Here is a 22,272-nt window from a genome sequence, read left to right on the forward strand (position 1 = left end):
AGAACTGTTTCATCCTCCCAAACTGAAACTCTGTCCCCATTAAACACTAACTCCCCACCCCTGGCAACCCCCACACTACTCTCTGTCTCTATGAATCTGACTCCTCCAGGCACCTCATATAAGTGGAAGCATCCAGTATTTGTCCTTTTGTGGCTGGCTTATTTTATTTAGCATAAAGTCCTCAAGGTTCACCCAAGTTGTAGCCTGTGTCCAAATTTCTTTCCTTGTAAATGCTGAATCATTGTATATATATACCACATTTTGTTTATTCACTCATCTATTGATGGATATTTGGGTTGTTTCTTATTATAGATCATTTTTTTTTGGAAAAATACAGAGACATATAAAGAAAAAGGAAAAAATAAAGTTCTATCACAATCCCGTTGCTGAGAGGCAGTCATTGGTACCCTCTTGGCATATTCCCTTTTAGCAGTGGACACTGACATTTGTGGTTAACCCTTCCAGATTGTAAGGGATGATATCTACATGCATGTCTCTTTGTCTGAATTTCTGATAATGTTTCTCAGAAAGGGAATCACTGGGCCAATGGATGTAAACCTTTTAAAAGCACTTGATGGATAATGCCAAAATGCCTTCCAGAAATAACTGCAATTTTAACACAAGACAGCCGAGGAGCAGAGAGGCTTCCTTTGTGTCTTTGAGGCTGTCTTTACAATGAAAACATTCTGATAAAAACTAAATTTACACATGAATAATTTCAAATGAGTAATTTCACATATGCCTACTGTATACTACTTCACGTGGTACCACACAAATAAAATACCTGAATACTTGATTTCTTTCCCTCCATGATCAATGAGAGATTTGGGACCTTGAACATTTCTCTTCATCTAGGGATAAAATTATTACTTCTGTGTGCCAGTCTGGTTGGGATCTTGGATCTGGGAGTGGAAAGGGCTCAGGGTTTGCACTGATTAAATGAGGTGAAGGGAGGCAGAGGGAGGGTGAGAGATCTGGGTCATTACTTGGACTGCTCGCCTGGAGGCTCATTTCCTGCTGCTTGGGAGTGAGGCTGAGATGGAGCGTCTCCCCTCCACTGGCTGGTGTGACGTCTGTGCTGTGTGGGGAGAAGGCTGGGCACGAGGCCCCTCCCTGGGGAACTCTCCACTTGACGTTACAAACAAGCCCAACCACAGTCCTGGTGCTGGTGAATCTTTGTCAACAGTGGGCAGCCACTTAGTGATACTAGGCTGCTCAGACTAGCCACTTACTTTCCAGAGGCAATGTGGGTTTTGTTGACAGAGCACCTCATGTCAAATTGGACACCCAGCCCTACCATTCATTAAGTTGGTGACCTTGGGGAAATCGCTAGATTCTTTGAGCTTTGGTTTCCCCACTGGTTTCCTCAATGAGAATCAATTCAGTGAGCTGTATTAAAGGGACTCGGAAACTAGGAAAGGCCTAAACAAATATGTGGTGTTATTATTAGTCTAATGGCAATTATTTAGTGTTGCAAATGTGGTGGAGTTTATCAACTTTGAAAGTAATTGGCTCTGTCAGATTTTTATTATCATCATAAAGTATCACTTTAAAAAAATACTGCATTTTTTACTCATATTTTTGCTTGATGCATTTCATTTATTATCATTTTACAATAACACAGGCCTGTTACATATGTTATCTCATTTAATCCCTCCAGCAACACCATGCAGGATGTGCTGCCATTTTTTTAAAAGACCTTTACTCTGAAAACTATAAGACACTCATGAGAGAAATTAAAGAAGATATAAATAAATAACTAAATCGATCCCATGTCAATGGAGTGGAAGAATTAATATTGTCAAAATGGCCATCCTGCCCAAAGCAATTTAGAGAATCAATGCAATCCCTATCAAACTACCAACAGCATTTTTCAATGAACTAGAACAAATAGTTCTAAAATTCATATGGAACCACAAAAGACCCTGAACTGCCAAAGCCATCCTGAGAAAGAACAAAGCTGGGAGTATTTTGCTCCCTGACTTCGAGCTATACTACAAAATTACAGCAATCAAAACAATATAGTACTGGCACAAGAACAGACTTATAGATCAATGGAATAGAATAAACAGCCCAGATATAAACCTGCACATATATGTTCAATATACAGTAAAGGAATTATGAATACACAATGGGGAAAATACAGCCTCTTCAATAATGGGTTGAGAATACTGGACAGCCACATGCAAGACAATGAAACTGGATTACTGTGTAACCCCATACACAAAAGTAAACAAAATGGATCAAGACCTGAATGTGAGACATGAAACCATAAAACTCTTAGAAGGAAACAACATAGGCAAAATTTTCTTGAATGTAAGTATGAACAATTTTTTCCTGGACACATTTCCTAAGACAAAGGAAACAAAATAAATAATGAACAAGTGGAGCTACACCAAAGTAAAAAGCTTCTGTACAGCAAAGGACACCATCAGCAGAACAAAAAGGCATCCTACAGTGTGGGAGAATATATTTGAAAATGATTTATCTGATAAGGGATCAACACCTAAAGTATATAAAGAACTCATATAACTCAACACTAAAAAAACAAATAACCCAATTAAAAAATGGGTAGAGATGCTGAACAGACATTTTCCTAAAGAAGAAATAAAGATGGCCACCAGGCACATGAAAAGATGCTCCACACTGCTAATCATCAGGGAAATGTAAATCAAAACCACAGTGGGATATCACCTCACACCAGTTAGAATGGCCACTATCCAAGAGGCAAGAAATAACAGGTGTTGGCAAGGATGTGAAGAAATCGAACCCTCCTACACTGTTGGTGGGAATGTGAATTGGTGCAACCACTGTGGAAAGCAGTATGAAAGTTCCTCAAAAGACGAAAAATAGAAATACCATTTGACCCAGTAATTCTACTTCTAGGAATTTACCCAAAGAAAACAAAACCCCTGATTCAAAAAGATATATACACCCCTATGTTTACTGCTGCATTATTTACAATAGCCAAGATATGGAAACAACCTAAGTGCCTATCAAGAGATGAATGGATAAAGAAGATGTGGTAGATATACACAATGGAATATTATTAACCCATAAAAAAGAAAGAAATCCAGCCATTTGCAACAACATAGATGGATCTAGAGGGTATTATGCTAAGTGAAGTAAGCCAGGCAGAGAAAGACAAATACCACATGAGTTCACATATTTGTGGAATACAAAAACATACCAAAACAAAATGAACAAAATAGCAGTAGACTCATAGACACTGAGAAGTGACTGGTGGTTACAGTGGGGCAGGGGCCGGGGTGAGTGGGTGGGGGATGAGGAGGATAAAGGGGCACAAAAATTCTCAGTCATAAGTTGGTCACAGGGATGGTAGTAGCACGGAGAATATAGCCAATGATTCTATAACACTTATATTGGTAAACAGTAACTTCACTAGTGGGGGTAAGGGCTTAATAATATGGGTAACTGTTGAACCACTGTATTGTATACTTGAAACCAATGTATGTCAAGTAAAAAAAAAGTATGTACTTCTTTATCTTCTTCACCTATTGCACCCGTTCCCCAACTTCCTTCCCCTAAGGCCACCACTAGTCTGTTTTCTGTGTTTATGAGTCTGTTTTGTTTATTTGTTTTGTTTTATCTTTTAGATTCCACATATAAGTGGAATAATGTGGTATTTATCTTTCTTTGTCTGACTTATTTCACTTGCCATAATGCCCTCTAGGTCCATCCATGTTGTCATAAATGGCAAGATTTCCTTCTTTTTTCATAGCTGAGTAATATTTCATTACATATATGTATCATGTCTTTTTACCCATTTCTTTATTGATGGACACTTTGACTGTTTCCATATCTTGGCTATGTTAAATAATGCTGCAATAAAAATAGCAGTGCATATACCATTCAAATTTATTACTTCATTTTTCTCCAGAAGTGGAATTATGGGTTGTATGTATTTCTATATTTAGTTTTTTAACAAACCTCCATACTGCTTTCCACAGTGGCTGTACCAATTGACATTTCCACCAACACTGTCACAGGGTTCCCTTTTCTCTACATCTTCACCAACACTTATTTCTTGTCTTTCTGATAGTATTCATTCTGACTGGTGTAAGGTGATATTGTGGTTTTGATTTGCATTTCTCTGATGACTAGTGATGTAGGGCATTTTATGTTGGCCATCTGTATGTCTCCTTTGGAAAAACGTCTATTCAGGTCCTCTGTCTTTATTTAAATTGGATTATTTGTGGGGTTTTTTTTTTTAGTGTATGTGCCCTTTATGTATTTTGGATATTAGTCCCATATCAGATATATCATTTGCAAATATCTTCTCCCATTCAGTAGGTTGCCTTTTTGTTTCCTGATGGTTTCTTTTAATGTGCAGCTTTTTAGTTTTGATGTGGTCCCACTTGTTTATTTTTGCTTTTGTTGCCTTTGTTTAGTGAGATCTATCTAGAAAAAAATTCTAATGCCAATATTCAAGAGTTTACTGCCTGTTTTCTTCTAGGGGTTTTATGGTTTCACATCTTATGTTTAAGTCTTTAATCCATTTTGAGTTAATTTTTGTGTATGGTATATGAGAGTGATCTAGTTTCATTCTTTTGGTCATAGCTGTCCAGTTTTCCATTTATTGAAGAGACTGTCCTTTCCCCATTTGTGTTTTTGTATCCTTTGTCATATACTAATTGACCACGTAAGCATTGGCTTATTTCTGGGTACTCTATTCTGTTCCATTGATCTACATGTCTGTTTTTGTGCCAGTACCATACTATTTTGATTACTATAGCTTTGTTATATAATTTGAAATCAGGAAGTATGATATCTCCAGCTGTGTTCTTTCTCAACATCGCTTTGGCTAGGGTCTTTTGTGGTTCCATACAAATTTTAGGATTATCTGCTCTAATTCTGTGAAAAATGATGTTGGTGTTCTGATAGGCATCACACTGAATCTATAGATTGCTTTGGGTAGTAGGGCCCAGTGCTGCCACTTCTAATACAGAGGAAGGTGTACTGATTTATCATACCATGAAGTTTACTGATTTATCCCAGGTGACACAGAAGCAGAGCTGGGGCTGAAAGGCTGGTCTGCATTCAAAGCCAGTTGTATAAACCCCAAGAATCTGAACATCTTTGGGTGGGAATTTTCTGTGGGTATTTCCTGCTTTACCTTGTGTGAACTTGAGCAAGTTACTGCAAATTAAGGGCCAGGCAGGCTGGAGTTCAAGGGACACGAAGGTTCTTTCCAGGTCTAGACTCTGAAGTTGTCTGACGTAACCTCTTCAGGCAGTGTTTACTCTGTGGGTCTTGCTCTTCCCACAACTATACGTGGCCCTGCTTCCTGCTGTGTGGGAAGTGACCTGAGGACAAGCTCTGAGTTTTGAATATCTCCTGGTGCATCCCGCACCCCTCCCAGGGAAAGCTGCTTCTTACTGTAGTGCCTAAAATAATATGCTTTTACTCTGTTGTTAATTTTGAAGGCAAGACACTTATTATTTCTTAGTCATTCTGAGACAGTCTATTTAGAGCAGTTATTGCCTATTTTGCAAACACACTCTAGTGATATGTACATATTGTGGTGTTTGACCCTGTAAATAAGAGTTTATTATTAGCCTCCAATACTCAACATTGCCATATAAAAAGGTGACATTAATGTTTTACATTTTCCCTCACTGTGGTTAATGCTAACTAGTAATCTATGTTAACCATTTTCAGACTGTCTCATGGGGAGGAGGTAAAAGGGCTTCTTATGCTATTTGTGAAGTGGAAAATGGCAGACAGTCAGAGGAAAGGTAAATGGTTAAGGTTTAGTACTTTTTCCATTTTCAGATGTGTGGAACCCCTGTGGAGATGCTTGCTGGGTACAGGAGTGGGACTAACCAAACTTTGGTGTGCTGGATATGATTTTATGCAAACCTGTAATAGTGCCCAAGCTTGGTTTCAGCATGGGATGTCCAGACAGCCGTCTGCGGACTGTGGCCATGGAAAACCATCTGCTGAGCTGCGCAGACCCAGACTCTGCTAAATACCAGCAATTGTCCTGCCCAGAACAGTTCTGTACTTGGGGTGGGTAGTGCGAATCAAGGAAATTATAGGCTGCCCAGCCACCAGGCCTTCTGAAAAGATTATGGGGTGACTTGTGATCTTTAGGTGGGTCAGGGGTTTTGAGGGAAGGGTAGATTTAAAGCACGTAGTTAGAGCTGAAACGACTGGGTCTGCACTCTCTGAGTTCAAGAGATGGAGCCTAGAATCTCTGGGAGATGCAGGTGAAGTGGAGAAAGCTCCAGGCAAAGGGGGTCTGGGCTCTAGTCCTGGTTCCGACAGCCAGTGTGTGGACCCTCTGAGGGCCTCTGTGCAGCTGCTCATGTAGCCCCTCCGTCTCACAGAGCAGGAACTGTTGCTCAGCCAGCAAAGTGGACAGCCCTAGCTCCAAATTCTCCAGCTGAGCAGACTCAGAACCAGGCCTACAGCCCACATGTTTTGATGTCTGTCCAGGACACCTTCTATTACGCAAAATCATTTAATTTCAGTGATTCTCTGTCAAATTTTCTCTCTCCCTTGGCAGCTTCCCTAGGGCTTCAGATAGTCTACTTTTAATACACTGCCTCTTTGATGAAAGGCATATAACTAGGGACAACCACAAACAGAGTGAATACCAGAGAAGGAGTTTTGGGGTGTCAGTGTGAATACTGACCTTTGCTTCCTGTTCTCGACTGAAATGTGCCCTCCTCCCAGATTTGTATGTTGAGTTTCTAACTCCCAGTGCCTCTCAGCATGTGACCTTATTTGGAAATACGGCCATTGCAGGTGTAATTAGTTAAGATGAGGTCATCCTGGAGGAGGGTGGGACCTAATCCAATACGAGTAGTGTCCTTATAAAAAGAGAAATTTGGACACAGACCCACTCAGAGGTCATGTGAAGATGGAAGCAGAGATCAGGGTGATATTTTTATACACCAAAGATGCCCAGCAAATCCCTGGAAGCTGAGAGAGAGGCCTGGGCCCCTTTCCCTCAGCCCTCAGAAGGAAACAACTCTGCCAGCTCCTCAGGCTTGGCCATCCAGCCTCCAGAACTGGGAAATAATCCATTTCGGGTGTTTAAGCCCCCCATGCTATGGTGTAAGCTCCCCATGCTATGGTGCTTTGCACGCTAGCAGGCTCCCCTCACTCAGAGGCCTTCGTAGTTGAGCTTCCAACTGCCTGTCCACCATATGGTCTTTGTCAGCTTTTTCTCTCACCCCTGTTTAATGCTCTCTAAAATATGTATTTTTAATACTGAAAAGAGCTTGGTAAGGGGAAAAAAGTAAAGGAAAAGCACCCTATTTCATTTTAAGACTAATGTTTTTGTTCTTTTGGACACTAAAGCAACGTATCAGATAATTTTTCTCAGGGACTTTATTGGTGTTCTACTGTTTAGGCTACTGGCCTAGGGTCATGTATCCCTCCATCCAATCCCAGAGTTTATATTGTCCGTAAGATTTGTGTCAAACTATCTAACAGAGAATACCCTCCTTTACGTTGGCCTAAATATTGCCCGCACTTCCTAGCCACATTAGAAGTGCTACCCGAGCAGCAGGGTCGTTTGTTGCGTGGAGCAGTTGCTAGAAGGTCCCACTGCTTGCACTGGGTCCCTCTGGGGTCCACTAGCTTACCTTTGTCTTTGGCCTGAGCTGACCACGCAGAAGCCACATCACAGAGAGTTGAGCTGCTTCCTCTGCAGTCAGGTCCTCCCAGGGGGAGAGTGGCCGGCGACTATCACACACTCAAGGGCCACTCTTGGCTTTGTAGAGCCTGAAACTTCATTTGTCCACTCACCCAGAACTGTTCAATGAGTGGGAGAGAGACCTTTAGGGGGTCAGTATGTAAGCCTGCATGTTGAGAAGTGCACATCTTCCTGTGGAGTGGGGTATGCTTGCTGCCTCCTGAGGCCTGGCTCAGGGCACGGGAGCTGGCACCTCTTAGAAAGCCTCGTGACCCTCCCGCCCCACAAAGCCTCTGGGTCCTCTTACTCTGCACAGACCACCCTACAGCTGCCACCAAAGTTCTTCAGCCAGGTTCAAGTATAATTGATTAGGTTAAAGCTTTCCTTTGATGAATTATACAGTTAGCTACATGAAATTGCTACTACAGTAGGCCAAAAACAACCCAGTACTGACACGTTCATATAGTTCAACCTAACAGATATTTAAATTTTATATTTTAATTCTAGATGAGCATGACTTTGCAAAAATAGAGGTCCCATGCATTCATCACCCAGTCTCCCTGAACGGGGACATCTTACACAATATGGTTCACTATCAAAACCAAGGAATTGATATTGGCACTGTACAGTTGGCTGCTTTACAGGCCATACTTGGGTTTTACCAACCTAATAGCTTTTAGGGGCTCTTCCTAGTTACTTCCACAGTGATATATTTAATAATCTTTTAGGCTCTGTTTATTTTACAGATGATAAGGCTTTCATTTTATTTTGAGGTTTTTGCAAATATTACCTTTTCAAGATTAAAGATTCAAACAAATAATTGTGTACATCATGAAAGCATCCCCCTTTCTCATTCAGTAGACATAACTACTGTTAGAAATTTGATGTGAATCTTTGCTTTATTTTTGGATGGAGATATATATGTATTCACACCAAGTTTCACACAACCATATACATAGGCAATTTCTTTTAAAAAATCATTTTTTAAATCATCTTTCTCATTAATCTGTTATCAACATCATTCCGTGGCTGAGCCACGTTCCCATTCATTATTGTTTCACGGAGGAAGGGTACGGTCTGAGGGTGATATCCTCTGCCTCCCCACCTGAGCTCTCTCCTTAACCCAGCCTCCATGCTGCGGGTGAGATGCCCATGTCTCTCCCAATATTACTAATTTGGAGCACTTTCATTCAATCTTTGTGGCCTTGTGTTTCCTCATCCGTACAAGGAGAGGGCTGGATCACTTACTTACAAAGCTGTCTGGTCTAGAGCAGGGGGTGGGAAAATTTTTTTCTGTAAAGGGCCAGGTAGAAAATTTTAGACTTTGGGGGCCATATGGTTTCTGTCACAACCGCTCAGCTTTGCTGTGGGAGCACAAAAGCAGCCACAGGCAACATGTAAGCAAACAGGTGGCTCTGCTCCTGTACAACTTAATTTATGGCCACTGAAATTTAAATTTCACATCATCTTTGCATGCCACAAAATCTTTTTCTTCTTCTTTTTAACCATTTAAACATGTAAAAACCATTCTTGACTCATAGGTAGTACAAAAATAAAGGTGGTGGGCTGGGCTGTAGTTTGCCAACTCCTGCTGTAGTGGAAAGAGACTGAACTTTGGGGTCAGACAGATAAGGATTTGAGTTGTTTTTGTCACTTGCTAGCTGTGTGACCTGGGTGGGTTATACAACCCTCCCAAACTTCAGACCTGGCCAAGTTGCTGTGAAATTAGAGATAACTTCTGCAACGTTTCTGACATGTAGGGGGCACTCCATATGTATCAGTGCCTTTTTCTTTCCCTTGAGGATCTTTTCAAAACTGGAATTCAGTAACAGAGATCACTAAGTCCAGTTCTGTTCATGAAGCCTTATTAGGCTGGCTTCACCCTACTCTTTGCTCTAATTTCAAATGTACATGTGTGTACATAGAGCTTTCATGATTACATATGGGTTCCATGCCTCTCCATGACAACAGAAAGTTACCTCTCACCATGTCCACCTATATGAGCTCCTGAATTTTAGAGTGTATGTAAAATGCCTCAATTTAGAAATTCCTTATCTTTCAGAATTTTCTAGCACTTTATGATATGTTTTTTAATCAGCAATTTTTAATTACAATTTTTAAAAAACAGTGTATTTTATATAATTCTGTAAAGGAGACATTTCAGTAACTCAAAAATCCTATTATCTCCAAGTACCTGCCACAGAGGTCTGAGAATTACTGCCCTGGATGAAGAATATTTCCAGACCTTTTCTGGACTCACTTCCCTGACCAGCCCAGCCAGGTCCCATACTTGGACATTTCAACCCATTCTACAATTTGAAGGGATTTACATGGATTTTTTGATTTGGCACTCAGGACCAGTTTAATCAGTACCTTTCCATGTGAGAAAACAGGATCAGAGAGGTAAAAATGATGGCTGACATCACACTGTGGTGGGAGAGACCAGCATGCAGGCCCTTGGACTCCAGGGCTAGGGTTCTGTCTGCTGCAGGGCCTTCTTCCAACACTGTTTCTAAGTCTTGTGTTTGGCCCATTTTCTGCTTCATTAGGTCATTCCTGAAGCTGCAGTCCGCATTTTTTCTGTGTTCTGTGTGAGATCCTAGACAACTTTATCCAATGGAATTTGTCAGTTGGTGTTCAATAAATAGTGAGTCATTCATTCGGACCCACAGGAGCTGTTGTTTAGAGCTGCCCTCCAGTCAGTCTGTAGGTGTTTGCTGAGTGCTTCCGTGAGCCCAGGGACTGTATCATAGATGCTCTGGAGGCCAGATGCAGATGGCTGGGTCTGGTGGGACTTTCCTCAGTTTGGTAGCAGTATTAAGAACAGGAGCCCCTGGCATGAAAGGGACTTGGGTCTCCATTTCAACGCTGTTTCTGGTCAGGTGGCAGTAATTTAACTTCTTGATTTAACAGGTCTGGTCTCCTCATCTGTAAAGTGGAGAATTAAATATCTACATTATAATAATGAATGAATGCAAGGGCCTGGTTTATAAACAGCGCTTTAAACATAATAGCTATGAGCACTAATAAGCAATTAATAGACAAACTAGGTTACAGTGTGATAAAGAGGGTTCCAGATCTCCGTGGCTCACCACTTCATTGTCATATAGTCATGCTCTGTATTTGTTGTGGGTGAACTGTGGCTCTGCTCTGGGTCATCTTTCCCTGGATCTCAGGCTGACTGAGAAGCTTCTAGCTGGAACACAAAGGCAGGGGAAAAAGAGCTTGGTAAAGTCCAAACTGGCTTTTAGAGCTGGTAATGGCCCACAGTCCTTCCACCTTCCGTTGGCAGAATCAAATCACATGGCCCAGCCTGACATGATTGGGAAGAGAAAGTCCCCCAAGGCAGGGGTAGCGAGTGTTTTTGAACACTATTATGTTTTCCCCTCAATATATATGCAAAATATCCTTAGCAAGTACAAGAAAGTGTGGTACAGAAAAGACAAGTAAATGCTGAATAAACATTAACATTGAGTATGCTTTCAGGCTTAATTGCTTCCAGAATAAACGATTCTTTAAGAATTTTCTGAGAAAGACTTGTCATTGTCACTCTCTTGTCAGGTTTATATAAAACCAAAGATTACTGTACACACACTCCCAACACTTGTCAAATACCCAGGGTTCTATGAAAGGCAAGCTTCTGTTTATTTTCTTGAAGGCTTTCAGAGGCCAACACTGATCAAAGCAAATAGCTCCTTTTTGTCAGCCAATCTAGGCTTTTAAAATGAATTTGGAGAAATTAACGGCATTTTGGAGACTCATTAATTTAAGCACACCCACACACATACTATTGTCAATCCTTTGGATCCCGGATCCTTTAGTCATGAACAAGAGACTCCATTCTAGGGGTAAATCTCTAGTAACAGCAATTAGGTAGCTTAGAAAATTTCCAGGAAAGTGTTACTTAGAAAACCATGCTTGAACTACATTGATTACATTGCTGGACTGTTCCAGTAGAGAACTGATTGCTGCCAACATTGGGCATGAGGCACTGCTCCTAGAACGTCTGCCAAATAGTCCCTGAAAGCTAGATGCCTCCCTTCTCTGTGTTCTGCCACCTTGCCACAGTGGATTCTGGGTAACTTGGTCCTTCTTCTTTTCAATTTTAATTTTTCAAAACAATCTTTTCCAAATCAAAATTTTATGCATTCACTACCTTGACCATGTGATCAAATTTTGTATCTCAGTAGTGAGAAAGTCTAACAGAGCATGTCTCCTGCACACACATCACCTATGGAATATTCTTTCACCAGGGTGCACGTGTCTCATTGCCTTTATTTTTGTGATGATAGCAGCTATTGGTAATTGTTGCCTAGATCCATTCATTCACTGGGAGTTGCAAAATGGTGTGTTTTAATTTTACTATTTCTTTGAAAATTTTTAGTTGGAATAATTTAATACAGTTACTCCTCCCCTTTCTACTTTTGGGTTACCCAGTTGTTCAGATCACAATAGAAAGGCAGGATAAATGTTTGCTTTTTGATTCTTTCCCTTCATTTATTAGTTTTCAAGATCATAAATATCATAAATTATTTCTAGGTCTCTTCAGTGAACAGAGTTAGGATATATATATATTTTAGGGTATATATATATATACACACACCCTATTTTTAAGATTAAGGAAAAGTTAAGATGAAGTCTTTCCTGGGTTAATAAGTAGTGCTTAAAATTTAATTTCATGAATAGGTGTTTTTTACTTAACCTTTTCTATGTTAAATCTATATATCCTTTCTTTTGTACTAAGAAAACCCATAAGTACAGGAGATGATATAATTAGAATATTTATAATTACTCATTTATTTTATCTCATATTAAACACATTATAGTCTCAGACTACTACCCCCACAAACAGGATTACTGTGAACTGTTAAACATCTTTTTTTATCAGTTCTCATTCTCCCCATTTCTAAATAGTTGTACTACATCTAACTTACCTGAACACATAGTCATTGCATACTGTATTTTCTCCATTTTAAACCTCATTGAGTCTTAGTTCTATGAATAACTGTATGTTTAATGCTCATCACCAGTCCTATGTCAATGTCTCTGTGGCCTTTTTGGTGTCTGACGCTTGTTTTCTAGTAGATTCTTCAAAAGGCTTATGGATGATGACAGCATTCCTGATTTCCTGCATGTTAACAGTTTGCACCCTTTTACTTTAAATTCAGTTTTTCAGGATATAAACTCCTTGGATCACATTTTCTTTCCTTGAGAATCTTAATACGTTACTATTATTTTTTTCCTGGCATTAAGTCTTGCTGTCAGAAGTTTATGGAAGTTTAATTTTCTTATCTTAAATATTATTAACTGTTTTTGCCTAGATGCCCAAAGGGCTTTTTAATCTGTGGTAATTTTTTTCCAGAATATGTATTGGTGTTAGTCATTCTGGGTTGTATTTTTAGCTACTGCATGTGCTTTTCCAATATGTAGTTTCAATTAGCTTTTTCTTTTCTTGGATAGTTTTTGAAATAAACTGTAGTATGTGTTCTGCTCCCTTGGTTTTCTTTTCAGTGTCTCTTATTATCCTATGTGGTGGATCTTTCTCCTAATTGTCAATATTTGTTTTCTTCCATATCCTTCTTGTTTTTCTTCATTTCTTTTTTACCTTAAAATTTCCATTTTAAAACTTTTAATTTTTCTTAAGGTCCTATTTATTATGTCTATTTATTCTAATTTTCTCCTCATTTTTGAGATAATGTTTTCTTTTCTATAGTTATTTCCTGAGTTCTGCCATCTTATTTCTGAGTTTCTCTTGGTTCTGATGTATGCTGTTGTTCTTGTATGTCTTGAATCCTTTAAATTTTATTTTATTATTATTTTTAAATAGAAGGTTTATGGTTTGGATCTGTTTTTTACATATGTCTTTCTGGTTTTTCATGATCTGAAGGGATGTTTTTCAGCTTCTTAATCTCTTTTTTCTTATAACTTCACATGGGATTTGGTCTTGATACATTTCTGTTGCTTACTTTAAAAATTATTTCTCCTGAACTTTTAGAAGGATGCCTGGTTGATTTCTAATCTTTATCTTCTGTTGTTTTCATGTAATGACTCTAGTCTCCTCCTTCACTTTTAAATGGATCGTCTCTTTCCTTTGTCTCTATCCATCTCAATTTTGACTCCACTTCCAGAAGTTTCTCCACAGTGTGGGGCTCTGACCCATAAGTGAGCGCTGCCATAGGAGTTATCAATGAAATTATGATATCTACAAGATTCAGGTCAGTTTATCTGACCAGAGGACTGGGAAACTCACAAACTTGCTTCATCTCACAAACAAGTCATTTGACAGCTGGTTTTTGGATTGACCTAATCATTATAAAGTGTGTGTATAAACAAAGCTTTTGACTCTAGAGGTCAACAGATGCACCCTAAATTTAATCTTGTGTCATTTGGGGGTATTTCTATGGACCGAGTACGAGCCAGTCTGCTACCTCTCTTAGCTTAGGGTCTTGTGGATTATACTGGTGAGCATCTGTTTCTGTGAGAGTATTATGGGTTGATTGATTTTGACCCTTTCCTGGCATATCCCAGCTTGGTCACCTTCCCTACTGGCCTGCCACAGGGATCCTAGCATGCTTTGGAGTGAGCCTTACAACTTAGAAATCAAGACATTCAGGGAAAAAAAGCCTTTAAAATCTTTACACATCTGCCCATTAATTAAGAACATAACAAAATATTAGCAAACTGAGTTCAACAATACATTAAAAGGATCAAACACCAGGATCAAGCAGAATTTCTTCCAGGGATACAAGGATGGCTCAACATTCACAAATCAGTCATTGTCATACACCACATTAAAAAACTGAAGGATAAAAATCATATGATCATCTCAATAGATGCAGAAAAAGCATTTGACAAAATTCAACATCCATTTATGATAAAAATTCTCAACAAAGTGGGTATAGAGGGCATGTACCTCAGTATAATAAAGGCCACATATGACAAACCCATAGCTAAGCTCATACTCAATGATGGAAAGCTGAAAGCTTTTCCTCTAGGATCAGGAACAAGATAAAGATGCTCACTCTCACCACTTTTCTTCAACATAGTATTAGAAGTCCTTGCCAGAGCAGTTAGGCAAGACAAGAAATAAACGGCATGTAAGTTGAAAAAGAAAAGGGAAAACTACCACTATTTGTAGGTTATGATAGGACATGTATAAAAACCTGAAGACTTCATCAATAAATTGTTAGAATTAATAAATTCAATACAGTTGCAGAATATAAAATCAATATACAAAAATCTGTTGTGTATCTCTATACTAATGATGAACTTTCACATGCAAAAATCTGTTGTGTTTCCTATACACTAATAATAAACTTTCAGAAAGAGGAATGAAGACAGTCCCATTTACCATGTATTAAAAGAACAAAATACCTAGGAATAAATTTAACCAAGGAGGTGGAAGACCTGTACACTGAAAACTGTAAGACACTGATGAAAGAATCTGAAGACACAAATAAGTGGAAAGATATTCTGTGCTCATGGATTGGAAGAATTAATTTTGCTAAAATGTCCATACTCCTTAAAGCAATATACAGATTCAGTGCAATCCCTATCAAAATTCTAATGGCATATTTTTGCAGAAATAGAACAAATAATCCTAAAATTTGTATGGAACCATAAAAATATTTGTATGGAACCTGAATAGCTAAAGCAAACCTGAGAAAGAAGAACAAAGCTGGAGGCATTATAATTATTGGAGGCTCCCTGATTTCAAACCATATTACAAAGCTAGAGTAATTAAAAGAGTAGTATTGGCATAAAAACACACATAGATCAATGGAACAAATAGAGAACCCAGAAATAAGCCCACACATATATGGCCAATTAATTTACAACAAAGGAATCAAGAATACACAAAGGGGAAAGAACAGTCTCTTCAATTGGTGATATTGGGAAAATTGGGCAGCCACATGTAAAGAATGTTACTGAACTCTTATCTTACACCATACACAAAAATGAACTCAAAATGGATGAAACACTTGAATGTAAGACCTGAAAACCTGAAACCAAAGAACTCCTAGCAGAAAACATAGCTGGTAAGCTCCTTGAAAATAGGTCAGGCAACACCAAAAGCAAAAGCATCTCTTAAAACCTGACATCAAAAGTAACATCTGTAAACTTTTATTTTTTAGTGTCAGTAAAATCCAATGCAAAAGCAACAAAAGTAAAAATAAACGGGACTGCACCAGCTAAAAAGCTTCTACACAGCAAAGGAAATCATCAACAGAATGAAAAGGCAACTTACTGAATAGGAGAAGATAACTGCAAATCATATATAATAAGGGGCCAACATCGAAAATAAAAAACTCACACAACACAATAGCAAAAAAAATTGGTTTAAGAAATGGGCAGAAGATTTGAACAGACATTTCCATAGAAGACATCCAGATGACCATCAGGCATATGAAAAGATGTTCTACATCATTAATCATCAGAAAAATGCAAATCAAAACCACTATGAGATACCACCTCATACTTGTTATAATGCCTGCTATCAAAAATACTAGAAATAACAGGCATTGGCAAGGATGTGGAGAGAAGGGAACACTTGTGCACTGTGGGAATGTAATTTGGTTCAGCCACTGTGAAAAACAATATGGACGTTTCTCAAAAAATTAAAAATAGAAATAGCATATGATCTAACAATTCCACTTTGGATTATTTATCTGAAGAAAAAAATGCTGACTTGAAAAGAATATCTATACCCCCACATTCACTGCAACAGTATTTACAATAGCCAAGATATGGAAACAATCTGAGTGTCTACTGTTCGATGAATGGTAAAGGTGGCATATGTATTCACAATGGAATATTATTCAGCCATAAAAAAGAATGAGCTCTTGCCATTTGCTACAACATGGATGGATGTTGAGGGCATTATGCTAAGTAAGATAAGTCAGTAGTGAAAGATAAATACTATATGACCTCTCTTATATATGGGATCTAGAAAAAAAATAAAACTAAGTTCATAGATACAGAGAACAGATTGGTGGTGGTTAGAGGGGTAGGGAGTAGGGAGAAATGGGTGACCTGTTTTTGTTTAAATAAATTGAATTTTTAAGAAAGATAAATATACCCTTCAACCCTGCATTTCTGGTCCTGGGTATGAACTCTAAAGAAATGCTTACTGATTACACAAGAAGATAGCATCATTCTTTACTTTTACTATCAGTAGGAAATGGATGAGTCATTGTGGTGTACTCATGTAGTGGAACAGTAGGCAGTAGCTAAAAATGAATACATGAAAGCTACATACAACAACATGGATAAAACTTAGAAGCATCGTTCTGAGTGAAGAAAGCAACCTGCAGAACAATGTATATAGTGAATATCATTATACATGTGTGTGTGTATGATTTAAAGCCTACAAAGCAATACTGTAAATTGTTAATGGATACATTTGGATACAGTAATGGAAATATATTCCTGCATAAGAAATGGGAAGCACTAACTCTAGAGTAACAGTTACCCACGGGCAGAATAGGAAATGGAATTTGGAAGGGGAGCAAAGAGGACTTTGGTTTTATTTCTTAAGCCATGGTGGTGGGTACCTTTAAAATAGGAGTCTGGAAGGCAGAGGCTTTGAAAGGGGGATCGAATCTGTGTTTAGGATGGGGAAGGAAGTGGGGGCCAGTTAGCATATTGTGCATCACATCCATTAAGATGATTACATAAAATATGATTTATTGACATGAAGAGCTGTTAAGGACATATTAAGTAAGAATTAAGAGAACAAACAGTATTAATTTATTACCCCCTTTTTTATAAGATACAATATATATATGTGTATGGGGGAAAACCACTGCACCAAAATGGTAATAGTGCTTACCTCTGGGTATGAGGATTATAAGTGACTTTTATTTACTTCTTTGTAGTTATCTGTAGATTCTTTTCTATCTAAAACAAATATGAACTTCTTATATAACAAATTCTTAAAAGATTTAAAAAAAAAACCTCAACACTACAGAAAACCTTCCCTTATCTGCTGCTGTGATCTCAGCATCCCGCTGTGGGATTTCCCAAAGGGGGGAATGGGAGATGATGTGAGGTGGTGTCCTGCAGAGTAAGCATTTCTTATTTTCATAAATATATGCTTGTTTTAACATATATTACAAAAATAAATTAGTTTCAACAAATGGTGCTGAAACAACTGAGCATCTACATATCAAAAAAAAAGAGAATCTGGACATAGACCTTATACTATTCTCAAAAATTAGCTCAAAGTGGATCATAGACCTAAGGGTGAAATGCAAAACTATAAAACTCCTAGAAGATAGCACAGGAGAAAAATAAAGTAGCACATCAAACCCTTGATGCAATTAATACAAAAGAATTGTAATGGGCTTCCTGTGCAGAAAAAGGATTGTCTTTTCAATAAACAGTGCTGGGTCTGCAGGATATCTGTATGGAAAGAATGTAATTTAGACCCCCTACTTCACTGTACACAAAAATCGGTTCCAGGTATCCCAAATGTTAAAGATAAAACAATAAAGCTTCTAGATGCTAAACATAAAACAGAAACAAAAACAACAGGTCACAGGTTTCTTTAATTCTTTCATTGCAATGGCCCCTAGTTGCATAGGGATTAATAAGCATTCAGCCGAGGAAATTGACAAATCTGTGAAGTAGACATCTGTCTAATCTTTTCAGTAAATGGACTCCTCATTTCTGTACCAGTCCAGGGTTCCTGGTAGAGTGTGTTGTTTGTAGCACTAGATACAAGGGCTTGGCAATACGGTGTGTGGGCAATGAGACATGACAAGTGGAAGGTGGCTTCTAGGGGCAGGAGGCTTCCTTTAGCATTGCCTTGTTTCCTGTTTTTGCTGCTATATTTGCTAAGAGTGTCTGAGGCATGTCATTTAATGAGTGCCAGTCTGAAAACATTTTTCGCCAGATAAGGCAGCACGACCACCCTCTATTTCCTAAGGTAGATGTTAGGTAACTGCAGGAAGGCTGCTGAGCAGAGACCTCTGACTCTGAGGGCAAATGGACTTGAGCAGAGCGGCCTCAAGAGACCTACTAGGTCCTGAGCACTTAACCATGAGCACGGCTCAGCTCACACACGTTATCACTTATGCTGTTCCTAAGAACATCGTGGATTAAGTACTATTATCTTCACATCACAGAGGAGATTTTTTTAAATTTTGGAGAGATTAAACCATCCAGGCCCGCGGGCATGCAATTGCTGCCGTTGCATTCGAGCCCCTGCATTTTCATTTTGCAGTAGGTCCCAGAACTCTACAGCTAATCTCGTGTAAAGGCACTAACCCCTGCACTTACCACATGGCTGTGTCTTTCTATGGCGGCAGGGTTGTCCCAACACCCGGGCCTCCAGGGGCAGGCTGGGTAGCCCTGCTGTGTGATGAGGGGTGTCCCGGATCAGGCGGAAGGGTGGCTCTACGTGGAAGCAGGAAGTAGGAGGAGCGCCCCCACAGGTGGGGGCTTCCCGCTGCTCCTGGCTGACGCCTCCTTCTCTCTTCCCTGCCAGTGAGCTCGGTTTCCCTCCTCATGAGAGTGCTGCGGTGGGACCCCAGGTCTCCTGACCCCAAGCCCACAGCCTCCTTGCTAACCTTACCGGCGGACAGACAGGTGCGCTGCTCAGTTCCACATGTCTCAGGGGCTCTGTAATTTGCCCAGATTTACACCTCCCACGTCAGCATGTGTGTTCAGGCTGGACTTTGCGTCTGGTCCCTTCTGCACTGCAGACGGTTCTCCCCACATGCCAACAGGACACATGCAGCAGGCGCCAATCCCTCGCTCCCCCGCACTTGCCTTTCTGCCCGTAGTGGTGATCTTGGTGAGAAAGTCATCTCTGGGCCGGAGCCCCCAGCCAAATGTCTTGAAATCGCCTCCAGCTCCTCAGCTTCCCTCGTGCTCAGCGTCACTGACTCCTGTGGACTGACTGCTCTTCCCCAGCAAAGCCCCATGGCTCTGACCAGCGCCTTAGTGGGCTCCTTGGTGGTCTCTGCTGGATTTCACAGCCATGTTAACTGGTGTGTCTCTGTTAATGACATTTTATTTTATAATTAAATTTACAAAACCTGTTAATTGGTATATTGAGAAAAGGAACCTTTGTTTTTTATTTTTTATCTTTAATTTGTTTTAAAAATTGAGGCCAATTAACATGTAATATATTAATTTCAGGTGTGCAGCATAACAATCAGTATTTGCGTACACTGAAATGGTCACCACAGTAAGTCTAGTTAACACCTGCCACCCTACGCAGGGTAACTGGTCTCTGAGCCCCACCGTCTTCCCCGCCAGGCCATCCTCCACACTGTTGCAGAGTTATCTATTGATACAGCAATGCCGAGCATTCGTTCTCTTGCTTGAAACCCTCATAAAACCTCCTTGGGCTTGTTCCCTGCTGGCCACAGGATGAAGTCCGAAAGACTTTTGCTGTCTGGCCCCATTCTGTCTGCCTGAGTTCATCTCTCATTTTTTTCCTGTACCCTATGTATTAGCTGCTCCGTTCCTTAAGGAAAGTCCCCGGTGTGCCGCCTCCTCTTTGCATATGCTATTTCTGCCTGGAATTCTCCATCTTGCCTTCCCCAATTCTCTCCAAGTCTCGGCTCCAATGAAGGTACTAGAGAGTCTTCCCAGATCCCCATCTACTCCCTTCCCAATCTGTCTCTTACTCCGTATCACACTATACTGCCAGCACTTGGGCATGCATCTGTCAGGGGTGCGAGGGCAGGGATAATATGTGCTCATCTTGTATTCCCAGTGACTAGCTCAATGCCAGGTACACAAGAGGGGCTGATGAGATATACTAAGTGTCTGTGTATAAAATCTCAAGTGATTATATTGTTTTTTAAAACCTACTTTGATTTTTAAAATTTTAAACAGAAAGAAATGTCATCAATAAATATATTTTCTATTAAAGAAATTTTTGAATTATTTTTTATTGAGGTACATAAAACAAAATGTGCAAATCTTAGTGTATAGCTTGATGAATTTTGACATGTGTATATACTGTTGTAACCATTCAGATCAAGGTATCAAACATTCTCACTTTTTAAATGATATACAATTAATATATCCAATAAAATGCATGGGCCTTAAGTGTTTAGTCTGATACATTTGTCAATTGGTATGCACCTGTGTAACCACCACCCCAAGTAAGACAGAATGTTCCAGGACCTCAGAGTCCCTTCAAATTCCGCTGGCCCAAGAATGACCTGATTTTGATTTCTATCATCACTGATTCTAGATTTTCTTATAAATGGAATCACACAGTATGGACTCTTCTGTGCCTCCATTTTCTCCATATCATAATGTTTTTGAGATTGTTCTGCTTAGCAGAACTTTTCTATAGCTGAGAAATATTCCATTGTAGAGTACCACAGTTCACTTGCTCATTCCCAAGTATAAGGAGTGCGTGCATGAGGGACCTTGAGGATCCAGGAAGGCGGCCTCAGTGTGATGGCCTCGCCCTCCTGGGGCTCTAACCGTGGACCCTCAGGTCCAGGTGCTACTCACGGTCCATGGCCCCAGATGCCCTGTTCTTTTTCTTGCTTTTGTTCCTCTGTGGCCGTCAGACTGAGCGCTGCCCACACTGCCCTGCGTATGGATCCTTTTGCTGATTCTCGGCTCCCACGACGCAATGGAACATGACGGTCATACAGCTGAGCGCCGGCTCTGAGGGGGCCCCAGGAGCAGCTCTTTCATGAGGGACTGTGGTGTTGGTTTTGGCTCCTCTGAGGCATTTTTTTCTCCTTCTTATTTCTAGTTACTCAGCCACGGTCCAGATGGCTGGAATTGCTCCTGGATTGTACCTTCTCGGGCAGACTGGGTGTCTGCACTCCAGATACTGTCTACTCTGACCATGGTGGTCCTGTGCCCACTGCCTGGCTTGCACCTCTTTTCACTGTCCTTGGCTGTATACACCGTCTCCATGCACCACCTAAGACCACCTTGCTTCCGATTATCCACATGTACCCCAATCTCCTACCTTGATACTGAAACTTGTCTGTGTGTCCCTGAGCCCAGCTTTGTGTCCCAGACCCTGAGCTCAGCCTCTCCCTCATTATTCATCATATCACACACCCTCTTGGCATGAAAACTTTTCAAACTGAAACTGCATAGGTGCCAAGCTATGAATGCTGGGAACAGCCAACTGCACCCTTATTCACCATACCTGCCCACCTTCCTTCCTCACGCTGTGAAGTACTGACTGTACACTCGCACGAATATTCAATGCTTTAACTCAGAACTATGAAGCTAGTGATAGTGTCTCTGTTTTAGGATGAATGTAGGAATGAGTACAGAAAAATGAAATAATGAAAAAGAAGTGTCCTCCCGCAAAGGTGATACATTCCAGTTTATTAAAACATGAAAGCAACTTTGAAAACACAACCTGTTTTCATCAGAAGAAACTTTTTCATTTAGGTACAAGCAATGCTCTTGTTATCTCAAAGTGCATTTATTTATTAACCCAAAGGAGATGAAGTCTTTGAGTACAGCTTTCATAGAGTGTGCCCACCTCTAGAATCAGTGAGCTGTGTATCTGTGTTTTCGATGCTTCAGGGTTTGGCATAGGTCAGAATGAAGTGCACAGGGCTTACTTCCCTGCCGAGGCCAGGTATTCATGTCTGGAA

The 22,272-nt window shown here is 40.0% G+C and overlaps 1 long non-coding RNA gene across 1 annotated transcript; it reads right to left on the minus strand.

Annotated features, from left to right (window-relative positions):
* Positions 1-9,622: 9,622 nt before the first annotated feature.
* On the minus strand, positions 9,623-21,692 carry LOC118930274 (uncharacterized). Its single transcript, XR_005031977.2, has 3 exons — positions 21,155-21,692; positions 19,248-19,673; positions 9,623-10,597 (listed from the first exon to the last, which is right to left on the minus strand). It is a non-coding gene; the product is annotated as an uncharacterized LOC118930274 (long non-coding RNA).
* Positions 21,693-22,272: the final 580 nt, after the last annotated feature.

The sequence above is a fragment of the Manis pentadactyla genome, chromosome 16 (assembly GCF_030020395.1).
Source record: "Manis pentadactyla isolate mManPen7 chromosome 16, mManPen7.hap1, whole genome shotgun sequence".
Taxonomy (NCBI): Eukaryota; Metazoa; Chordata; class Mammalia; order Pholidota; family Manidae; genus Manis; species Manis pentadactyla.